The sequence below is a fragment of the Chionomys nivalis genome, chromosome 13, assembly GCF_950005125.1.
Source record: "Chionomys nivalis chromosome 13, mChiNiv1.1, whole genome shotgun sequence".
Lineage (NCBI taxonomy): Eukaryota > Metazoa > Chordata > Mammalia > Rodentia > Cricetidae > Chionomys > Chionomys nivalis.
The window spans coordinates 60,022,909-60,034,992 of record NC_080098.1 but is presented as its reverse complement, the minus strand read 5'-3'; positions in this window follow the sequence as shown (position 1 = coordinate 60,034,992).

Below are 12,084 nucleotides of genomic sequence, written 5' to 3'. Positions count from 1 at the left end.
AGGTCCTGAGTCCCTGAGAGTGGTTTTCTAGAAAAATGATGTGCTCCCTATCTGTTTGCTAATTCCTTTCACATATCACAGGACTTTTCTGTACATTCCCATCGGTCTTGACAAAGTTATCTCGTAGACTTATGTAGTGATTTTGATGGCTGCACCGAGCTGTTTGTCTTGTTCAGAACTAAATTAATAATCCCGTGATAGCATCTACTTTAACACCAAACTTCTTAAACTCTCCTAATATACTGATCAGCATGTCAGCGAAATATTTTTTTTTTTCTGGATAAAGACAAGCCTGGTGAAATGGATTAGACATTCACATGGCATTGCATAATTCAGCATGCCAGTGTGGTGCATGCGATTTGCATTAATAACTTGCACTGGAAGCTGCTGCTCATAGGTTTCTCTCATTAGGTCGAACGTGGAAGATTCTGGACTGTCAATCAATTACAGTAATATCCTTTTCCATATTTATTCCATCACTATCATTGACAGCTACCATTAAGTGACATTAATACAATACAATATCATCTTGCATTTCTACAGAGCATCTCAGGGTGCCTAATAGTTCCTCTCCAGCCAAGAAATCATATTACAAAGGGGAAAGAGCCCTCATTCTCCATAGAAACTCTGCTTCTAGAGCTCTTGGATACTGTGATGGGAGTTGTCCACAGTCTTCAGAGATAGTCCCAAATTCTGGGCATGGGTGTTTGTTTTTCTGTTCAAATACACCCATGGCTGTGACTCTGGGAAGTGGAATGGCTTACTAGCACAGTGGCAGCTTTCTAGGGAGCATACTAATCCACACTTTCTGCCTTCACTCAAGCATGGTTTAGGACATGGAAGGCAGATTGCTGGAGACTCTGGTGGGGGAATTCACTTTCTGGAAAGGAAGCCGTTGTTGTACTCATTGTTTTCAGCCATTCCCCCCTCTTTGCCTCCCTGCTCCACACTAACACGTGAGATGCAATTAGCCACCTTGAGTCCGTGGAACGAGGTAAAGCTCCCAGGGTTGGCACAAACTCTCTGTCCTTCCTCTCCCTTCTGTATCCAGGGGTTGTCCTAGTTCTGCCACACTGAAACCATCCTGGTATCCAGGTGATTAACCTTTTGCTCAGCTTTGGATGACATACCAGTAGGGTTTCATGATAAAACCCAAGATGTCCAATTACATTTGAATTTCAAATAAACAATGAAGTTTTGCATAACAATGTTTCAAATATAGCATGGGACATTCTGGTAACTCCAAAGAGACATGTCTCCCATAGGCTTGAATATATGACCCTTGATACCCAGTTGGCTCTGTTTGGGGGAAGCTGTTTGGGGGAGGCCCTCTGGAGGAAGTCCAGCACTGGGCGTAGGCCTTGAGAGGTCACACCCTCCCTCTACCCCTCCACTCCCAGTTTGTCTGCTCTTTCTGCTTTGCATTTGACATTGAAGATTTGCTTGGTCAGCTCCCTGCTCTGACGTTCAGCTGCCCACTGACCATCATGAACTCTCCCTTAGTGTCTGCAAGTGAAAATCAACATTCCTTCCACAAGGTGCTTTTGGTTATGGTCCTTTACCATGGCAACAGGAAATAACTAACACAGATTTTAAAGATGAAGAGTTTACTGGAGGGCTGGAGACATGACCCAATGGTTAAAAGTGCTTACTCCTTTCCCAGAGGACCCAAGCTTGATTCCCAGCACCAAGGCAGGCACAACTTCCTGTAGCTCAAACTCTGGGGGATCTGACACGTTCTTCTGGCCTCCACAAGCGTCTGTAAACGCCCCCACCCCCCACACACAGTTTTTAAAAAAGAGTTTATCTGACTGGGCTGTGATGGCACATGCCTTTAGTTGTGGCAACACTTGGGAGGCAGAGACAGATGGATCTCTGAGTTCAAGACCAACCTGGTCTACTTACCTACTTCCAGATAGCCAAGACTATACAGAGAAACATTGTCTTGGAAACCAAACCAAATAACCGACTAACCAAACAAACAAACAAAAAACCAAAGAGTTTATCTAAGCATTTTGCATTTTCATTCAGGGACTCTCTCAACCTCACCCAACACAGGATCCAAAAACTCTTGAGTGAAACCAATGAAGGTTCTGAGATCCTAGGAGAATTCACGTCAAGGTTGCGTGTCTATATTTGAAACAAAGTGTTTGCAAAACCCATCTGACTGTCTCTGAAAAGGCAAAGCAGCATTGGCTTTGCCAAGAGAATGGAATAAAAGAGAAAGGGCTACAGACTATAAAAGAACAGGGTACTAGTTCCAAAAGGTGGCTGAGGATCTACGGAAAAGCAAAAAGAGGATTTTTTGCTTTTAAAAATATTATTATTACCACCATCATCATTTTAACCTATAACCTGTTGTGATGGTATCTTACAATAGGAACTTCAGCTTCACAGGTCAAGGGAAGGCTAGAGAGTCTGATCAACCAAGGCTTTTTGACTTGTGAGGAGGTGATGAACACAGCAATTTCCTTCAAGGTTTATTGCAGAAGTAGAACACATCATGTGTTGACTGACAGTTGAGAGACAGCCTCAAGCCTAGCAAGCAATAGGTACTTAATGGAGTGAGTAACTGATGGGTTTTTGAGCAGGACTAGCACGATGAGCGGTTTCGCCAAGACTATTATGGAAGTGTGGTGGGAGCAAACACAGAGAAGGAAAGCCCTTGGATAATAGAGAAAAAAATATCCGTCCACCCTGATGATGTCACTATCCTACAATGGATGGGACCCAACATTGCCATCCCTCCTCTGATAGCAACCTCAGCCACCTGGCGTCCTGGGCCTCAGGAACGTTGCCCACCCAGGGGCAAATTATTGTGGTGTCATTTCTTCTGAGAATTTGGAAGTCTCTGAAACGCTGTGTGGAAGGACTGTCAATACCTAGAAGACAGAGCTGTGAGGCAGAAGCCAGCACTGGAAAGAGTGACTCAGCAGCCAAGCAGATCTGGGACATCAGTTGCATCGCTAGACATTTTTTTTTCTGGTTGGTTAAAGTTGGTGTGAGGATTAAGAGCTATGACAGATTCAGCATCCACAGTGTGACACACACTGGTCAGTTTCCCAGCACTGTATGAAATGCTAGATACAACTAACTCAGAAAGAGGAATGGTTGGTTCATCTTGGCTCCCGGTTTCAGAAGTTTTAGTCCTTGGTCACTTGGTACTGCTGGTTTGGGGCCTGTAGTGAAATGGCACACCACACTGGGATCTCATGATGAAACCAAACTGCTCACATCATGGTGGTCAGGGAGCAAAGAGAGGAAGGGGAGAGTGGAGCTCAGGTCCTCAGGCTTGCAAGGCAAGCACTTCACCAACAGAGCCATCGTCTGGCCTCCCTGTGCCAACATTGAGCAGATTCCACCCACACTTTGACTCTTCCACACTGAAATCTGTTACTCAAGGGAGAGAGAAAACTATTTTCCTAAAGATTTTGTAAGGGACACTGAAGAGGAAATCCACACATAATGTCACCTGTAAGCCATCTTCCGGTGTCTTCCTGGTTCTATCCTCAGCTTTGCATCTCTCAAACCCACCACCTGGAGTGTTTTGGAAGCTCTCCATTTAAGACTATTGTCCCCATTCATGATTGTTTTGTAGAAAACCTAGCTTCTCTTCCCTTCTCTCAGCACCAGTTCATCCACAGGTCCAAGGCTGAGGCTTGATCTGACTTACCCAAGCTGTCCCTTGAAAACCTGCATCTTTTTTTTGGTGAATAATGGGTGTGACAACCACCGAGGAAAAAACTTCATATCTCTTCGCAAGGCCAGTAGCTACCAAAGTTTGCTGCATACTCTGGGTTTCCTAATTTTTCATTTATTTGTTCTCTGCTTATGCAAGGCTGGAGGCTCGGCTCAATGGCAAAAGACAGAAATGGAATTCTATCTAACTGCTGTTTTGGGATAACATCACTTTCCACACACTGAAGTGAATGCTTCCAAAGCAGTAGGAATTGATATTTTCCCAGAAACAGAGAGAAACAGATTTTTCTTGAAACTTCTGTATCTATGAGGAATAGCCAAAGATCTTTACTCTTCCCCTCTATTTTGGGGCTACCTGTCTTAGGATTTTCTAGTGTCTCTGCTAGAGACCACAAGCTTGGTCTTTTATTGTGTGATAATAATTCTTTTGTGCCCACACAAACCTCATATTTTTCCCAATTTGTTATCTATGCTGTTGAAGAGAGCACTGAACCTCTAATATCTTAGAACAACAACACCAATTTTCAGATTTTCATATGCTCTTGGGAGCTCAGATGGTTTGCAATCACCCACACAGTTGAAACCTCAGGGGATCTGAAGATACTCCAGTACTGACTTATCAATTCCTTTTTTCCCATCAGCAGTTGAGGTTCCTGTAGTATATGGTTAGTTTTGCATGGATGGTGATGTGGGATTCCCTTCTGTATGTTGTGAATACCATTGGTGAATAAAGAAACTGTCTTAGCCTGTGGATAGGGCAGAACTTAGGTAGGCAGTAAAAACTAAACTAAATGCTGGGAGAAAGGAAGTAGAGTCAGGGAGAAGCTATGGAGCTGCTGGCTGCTGGAGACAGACATGCTGAAACTTTACTGGTAGGCCATGACCTCGTGGTGATGCACAGTTTAATAGAAATGCATTAAATTAATATGTAAGAGTTAGCCAATAAGAAGTTAGAGCTAATGGGCCAAGCAGTGATTTAAATAATACAGTTTCTGTGTGATTATTTCAGGGATGAGCAGCCAGGAACTAACAAGCAGTCTCGACAAACAGAATGGCACTCATGAAGGCCGTGTGTTTTAGAAGTAAAAAGCAGGTTTAACATATATTGGGTAGGCACTATAGTTTTGGAGCCAAGATTATTATTATTATGCTCAATAAATCTGGAAGATTGCAGACACATTGTTGCTTATTTGAGGATCCTTTTATGGGAATTTCTGTCTCCTGAGTTTTGCTTCTCACTATTTCTTCCCCAAACTTTTTTAAAAATTCTGGAATTTACCAAACCCATGTGTTCTTTTCTCCTTCTGATTTATTTACCTGTGGTGAGTGTCTGGTACTCTTTCATCACGTCCACCTAATGCTCTCAGTGATTCCGCTCATGTCTCCAAGTTACTCCCTTTTCCTTCAATCTGCTGACTTTTATGGCATGCCCCCCTGTCCGGCTTCCTCTTAGGTGGTCACATTCTGCAATCACCCCTTCACCTGGTATTGCATGCATGCATGTCACATCCTGAAGCGCAGCAGCTGCCCCTTCCCCCACAGGATGTTCCCACTGCTGTGGCTGCCACATTTACTCCGTGTCTTCCTGTTCACCCTGCTCCACATCTACCCTTGTCACTCAGGGGTGACAGTTCAATGATCTTTCCCCTTCTCTGTCCACTGAGTTCATTTGCAATTTACAATCCAAACAGTTTCTGGCTGTCAGCTTGCCTGGCTGTGACCTCTAATATTTACTCTGCTGTCCCTTTGTCTAAATCTTTCTTGTCACCTTTCATCTTTGGAATTGTCAATATCCGTCCTGTGTTGTTTCTTTTCCTTTTCTTCTTTGTCCTTCTTGGCTCTCCTCCCTCCCCCATTTTTAGTTTTCAGTAATTACACACTTGACAAATGCTGCAAGCATAGCAAAGGGAATACAGAGTGTTCCGGGGTACCTACCACCTAGTTTCCCCAAAGGCCATATGTTACATAATGCCAGCCTGGCATGAACATCAGGGAACTGACATTGGTACAAAGTATGTATGCAGTTCGATGCCATTTTTATTATATGTGTAGGCATATAATAAAGATACAAAGCCACTCTGCCACTGCAGAGATCTCCCTCATCGTATCTGCAATAGTCAAGATAAGCACCTCTCAAAGGTTCATGTTGAAGACTTGGTTGCTAGCTTGTGATAATACCAGGAAGACAAGTGGCAGAAAGCGAGGTCACTGGGGGATACTGAGAACTTGGTTCCCCCTCTTTCCCTTCCAGGCTACCACACGGGGAACAGCTTTGGTCTACCATGTTCCTGGTATGACACATGAATACTTCCTGTTATTGATACCTGCCTCTCCTCAGGCCCAGAGGCCATGGGGTTAACCGAACATCACTGAAATCTCTGAATCCCTAAGCCAAAACAGACCCTTCTTCCTTGTAAGCTGATTTTTACTGGCATTTTGTCATAGCTATAGAACACTAGTTACTATATTACTGTTTATGCTCAGGTCCCAGCCATCATTCAACACCCCAAAGCAAGTATGATTTTGTGCTCTGGTCTATGACTTGGTCATTTTGAGACTGCTACAGATGTGGTATTACATAGGCTATAACCCACTGCAACTTTTTCCGCTCAGCGTAATACCACAAAGCCTGTCCAAGTCTTTGGGTCTATCCTCTCTATAGCAGGTCGAAACAGAATCTATGATATGGAATTACCGTATTTGGTCAAACTTAAGACATTTCATTTGTTTAAAGTGTGGGACGTACAGATGAGCTTTGCTCTTCCTCAACAATTTTCTTATTGATAGCTTCTCTCTAGCAAGTATTTGTAGGCAAAGTAAATCACTGGAGAGAGGGAGCTGTAACCATTATTTCCACTTAATCAAGTCTTGGGTGGAGCCCAGAGTGACTGGCAGAGTAGAACTTCCCCCAAACAGCCTTGTTTCAGCATCTGGGCGCAGACTTGGTTTCAATTCCTACCTGCCAGTCAAATGCCTGGCCTGGAGTCAGGGGAGAGGGGAGGGGAGCCAAAGAAGGGGTCAATGCCCTGGCTGTCACCTCCCCAGAGGTGTTCCAGTGTAAATCTGGACCACAAACAAAAAGCAGGCATAGTTATTTTAAGTTAGAACATTAATGCAGAGTGACTACATTATCACAAGGGAACGGGTAGGGTTCAAAAATGCCCTCAAGTTATTTCTGGCAAAATGTATTGAAACCAGTAGCTCTTAGAATTCAGCGCTCCAGGGGAAAATGCACCCCCTAAGCTTGAGCTGTTGGACGAGAATGTGGGGTCATTGAGCGGGTTTGCTAAAGAAAAACACCCACAAGTTCACTTTCCAAATGAGTTTGCGGGCTCTGTGAGGCCTGTGCGTGTTCGGGAAGGGCCTCTTGTGCCTGATGCTGCTGCCTTTGTCTTCGTTGCAGTTAACGAACATCCAGACTTCTGCGACTTTGTCATTCGGCGAGGAAGGTTGTAGGTTTTCTTCTGCTAGTGACTTGGCTTCTTTTTATGTTTGAACAGTTCACATATTTGCACACACACACACACACACACACACACACACACACACACACACACACAAAAGCCCAAGTTCAGGCGATTATGTGGCAAAGGGATTGTATGAAGGGGTAAACATTTAAAACTTACAGGAAATTTTATATACAGTTTTGGGTGGGTGAAAGGGAACTTAATACATTTGAAATAGAATTTGGGGTAAGTTTATCAAATTTTTCTCTTTATTTCTCTCTCCTGTGTGTGTGTGTATGTGTGTGTGCACATGTGCATCCATGTGTGTTCCTGTGTCTCTCACTGAACCTGAGTTCAGGAGTTGGCTGCACTGTCGGGAGCTGATTGGACTGGCTGGCTGGTAACTCCAGCGTCTCCTGTGTCTGCCTCATCTCCCGCCCCTGACTCTGGGCTTACAGATGTGTGATTTGTCCAGCGTTTACATGGGTGCTAAGGCTCTAAAGTTGGGTTCTCATGCTGTACCAGCTGAGCCATGTCCCCAGCCACCAAGGCTTGCTTAGAGTCTTAAGGATTAAAGACTCTGACCGTCAATAAGTTCGAATCTTTTCTAGTTTATGAAGTTTCCAGAACGTCTTTGCTGTATGGGGGCATTTGACTTTGACTAAGATCCTTCCATGTCTCCTCAGTCTCTCACCACTCCACCCCAATTCTGGTTGCTCCCCCCCTGCTCCTAGGAGATGGTAAGGCTGTATAGACACAGCTTAGGTGAGGAAGAGAATTAAACATGCTATCTCTACCCAGGGAGTTCTGGTTTCCCCCGAGGTGGGCAGAAGGTGAGCGGTAGTGGGCCTGTGGTGTTCGGCTTGGTGTGTAGTGAGTGACTGGGGTGAGTCACAGACAAGTTGAGGTTGGCACTTTCTACCCAGGCGGGTGTTTTCTACCAAGGGCTGGCACCCCAGGCTTGTGTGCTTCAAGTGTTGTAACACTATCCCAGCATCCCAAGATTTCTTTGGGCATCTCTTGAGGCTATCAAACTTGAATGAATTTAAACCCCAAATTAGAAGGAACAAAACCATCATAATCATTTATGGGGGGTTCTTGGGGTCTTCTCCTACTGTGGCAATGTTACAGTGATGTACGAGACACATTCTGTCCACAGGCCCTCCCTCTGTCCCTCTCTCTTTTCCTCCCTCTTTCTCTCCCTATCTTCTCTCCCTCCTTTCCTATTTCCCCCTCCCTTCTCTCTCCCTCATCTTTTGATGGCCTCAGTTGTGAACTAGGCCACTCAGGGGGACATGGAGGGGAAACCCGGTGGTCTCCATTCCAGAGAACTGAGTGATCGTAATCCCAGCAGTCTCAGCGGCAGTGCGAGCGTGCTGACAGCCCACATTCCAGCAGCCAGCATTCTCGGCCCTTGGCAGTGACGACTCTGGGGTGAAGCACCATGAACCAACTTCATCTTGATCAAAAGGCAAACTGGGCAGCACTCACCCTAGAAATGCTGGCATTTGTGCTGCCACTCCCAATTTGAGTCCTTTGAATGGTAGACACTGGGGTGTACTCTGGTGGTCAGGTGATGAGCCCATCAAGGAAGCTTGTTCATTGCTGCTATAGAGCCACGTTACAGCATCTCCCAGGAACTTAGCTTCTAAGCCTTGGACCATCAAGGGGCTGCTGAGACTGAGTGGCATGACCAAAGGATTGGGTTAAGCCCTTTAATGCATGTGGGCCTCAGAGCTCACTCAGAGGGGACAGCTAAGTGACAGAGACTTCACCAGGCAAGGTCTTGGGTAACATAGTTTCAGAAGATACCCATGTCGTAGGGTACGTATCTACTGGTCACTGGGAGGAAATGTGAGCATGGTCTAAGCCATGAGGAGGGACATTGCCTCAGAAGGGGTTCACGGATTCTCTTATCACTTGGAGTATCCCTATGACTGCAAGTGCAGTGTGGCTTCATCCTGGATTGCTTTTTGTGGATATAAGCCACTGTGTGTGTGTGAGAGAGAGAGAGAGAGACAGAGACAGAGAGACAGAGAGACAGAGACAGAGAGAGACTGAGAGATATACATAGAGACAGAGGCAGAGAGAGATTCAGAGAGATACACAGAGACAGAAAGATACACACAGAGAGACAGAGGCAGAGAGACAGAGAGACAAAGAGATAGAGACAGAGACAGGGAGGCAAACAGAGAGACATTGGTTGCCAGTACTTCTTCCAAAAAAGCAATCACCTCCTTTCCCCAGTGACATCTCAATATGTATAAGTGTCCAAGTGAAAAAATTGCCCCTGCCCCATATCAGCATGCTCTTGTACATTTATGCGTGGGACATTTTCTACCGCTGGAATTGAATACTGTAGGCTGAATGGTTTATCATGAAGGAAAGGTTTATTGTTTTCATAGTTCTGGGAGCTGGGATGGTGTCTCTTAATTATCTGGGGAATTTGTCTTTATTGGGTTATGATCTGGAAGGGAGCATAGCACGGTAAAATGGAGGCAAGAGGAAGAAAGCCAACCTTTTTAAATCTTTTTACATTTACTTATTTATTTCTTCGGTGCCTGTGTTCAGGGCACGCTCGTACTCAGGCATGTATGTGGAAGTCAGAGGACAGCTTGTGGCGGTCGGTCCTATCCTCGTTTAGTGTAGATCCTGGCTACTGAATATCCTGGTTCTCAGGTTTGGATTCAACATAAAATGCCTTTACCCACCGAACCATCTCACCAGTCCCCCAGTCAATCAATTCAAAGAGAACTTACCTAGTCTTTTGAGAATTGTCAGGAGCCGTGTCCCCCCAAATTATTATAGGAAGCACTGCCGTGCGGAGTTTTGCAGAGAGCTTTACTTCTCAATTGTACTGAGAATAGTCTTATTGACAAAGCCTATCTCACACCCAAATTAACTGTTAATAGAGAGCTATCTGTTAATGGAACCTGCCTCACATTCCAAACTATCCAGAGAACTAGGTGTGTCAACTTGTGAACTCCTGGCAAAGGAATCGTGACCTGACCGATCATAACCTCTTGGCCTACGTGACGGGTATGGACCACGTGGCAAGGTCCCATGCCCCAGCCCCCAAAGCTCCTCATCCAGGGGCTATATAAGCTGTAACCATGACTCTAATAAACGAAGGCTTCGACAAATCTGCCTAGCCTCATTCCTCTTAATCAGCCTATGTCTTTCAGGTGGTGCCTCTCCGTGACCCTGGAATAACTGAGCAGCCAGGCGGGTTACAGACCCTAGACAGAGTGACCCGTCAAGGCAGTTTACAGAGAATGAAGTTAATCCCCAATCTCTTGCAATTCTGACACACTGGAGACCAAACCTCACTCAGTGTTACTAGGGCCAAACTACTTTCAAATTACCGTGGCCTCTATCCCAGAGATTTTTCCCACAAAGGGATGAGGCATAGCTGGCAAAATGAAAATTGTTATCAAGATATTTGCAAATCACTTTGAAGCCTATTTCAAGCTGTCTGTGGCAACTTTTCATATAATTTTATTGTATTTGGGTCAACCATAGCACGTTGAAACACACGACACAAACAAGCTGAGTTCTTATGTGCCCCCTGCCGTCCTGTGCCAGATATTTTTGTGTGAAGGTGGCAGCCAAACAAAGGCCATGCTACGTGTTGACCACTGAAGACTTTCATCTCGTGGTTTGGCAAGGGCATTAAGTGCTGACAGTGGGAGCTGGAAGAATTAGGTAGGCTCATCTGGCTGTGCCACGAATACCATACAACACCTTGCACATCTGGCGTATAAAGCCATGTGGATTTAATCAATTTACAACATGCTTTTTTTTTTTAAAGCCAGCATATCACAAAGGCTTGACATGGGGGGTGGGGATGAATTTGAGTTTTGGTCCCACGTCTTTTACAGCTCAGATATTTAGCTATTAGGATCTGGTTTTCTGTGGTCCGTTTCTGCATTGGTTTCCCAGGGCCTCCATGACAAATTGCCACAGCGAGGCTTCAGCAGAAATGCATTGCTTCACAGTTCTTGAGGCTGGAAGTTGAAAATCAAGGTGTCAACATGGCTGCTCTCCCTCTGAAGATTTAGAGGAGGATCCCTCCTGACTCTGTCAGCTGCTGGTGGCTCCAGGCATCCTGTCACTTATGACTTTTTATTTGAGTCTTTACTTTGTCTCCACACAACCTTCTCCATGTGTCTTCACATTGGCTCTTTAATGGCTCTCAGAAGGACACTGACCATTGGATACATAGGGTGTCCCTGGTAAAGGACCCTAATAATAGGTCCTTCTTGAATGAGGAAGATGGCATCCAGAGGTCTCACTCTTAATTACATCTTTGCTAACACATCCACAGGCTCTTAGATCCAGACATAGCATTTGAGGGGAACCCACTACAATCACCAGGTTGCTTCTCAGGTGATGGATTTTCATATATTCAACATGAATAAAGCTGGTTTTGAGAGCTTCTTGGTTTCCAAATCTAAGTATCGGCATCATCATTGAGATTAATTGCTGCCAGAAAAATGGATTACAGACACCAAAAATGCCAGGCTGCAGTCTATGGAGTCACTTTGTGTCGTTTTTGTTTTGTTTACTGTTTGGGGACCTGTGTATCACAGACACACACACACACACACACACACAGAGACAGAGAGAGACACACAGAGAGAGAGACAGAGACAGAGAGACAGAGAGAGAGTCAGAGAGACAGAGAGACAGAGAGAGCACTGAGCATCCACTGAGTTCTTTAAATTTTTGTCTTCTAAAATGTCTCCTGGGACCACCCTTTCTTTTGCTGCTATTCCTGCTTTCTGAAGTCAAGGGTTACTTCTAGCAATCACATTGCTGTCTTGTGAGCACCATCAAAGTCTAATCTGTGATCCTCACTCCTCTGAGGCTATCCTTCTCTGATTGGGAAAGTTTTCCAGAACTCTCTTTGCCCTCAGGATTCTGGCTGACTTTGGCC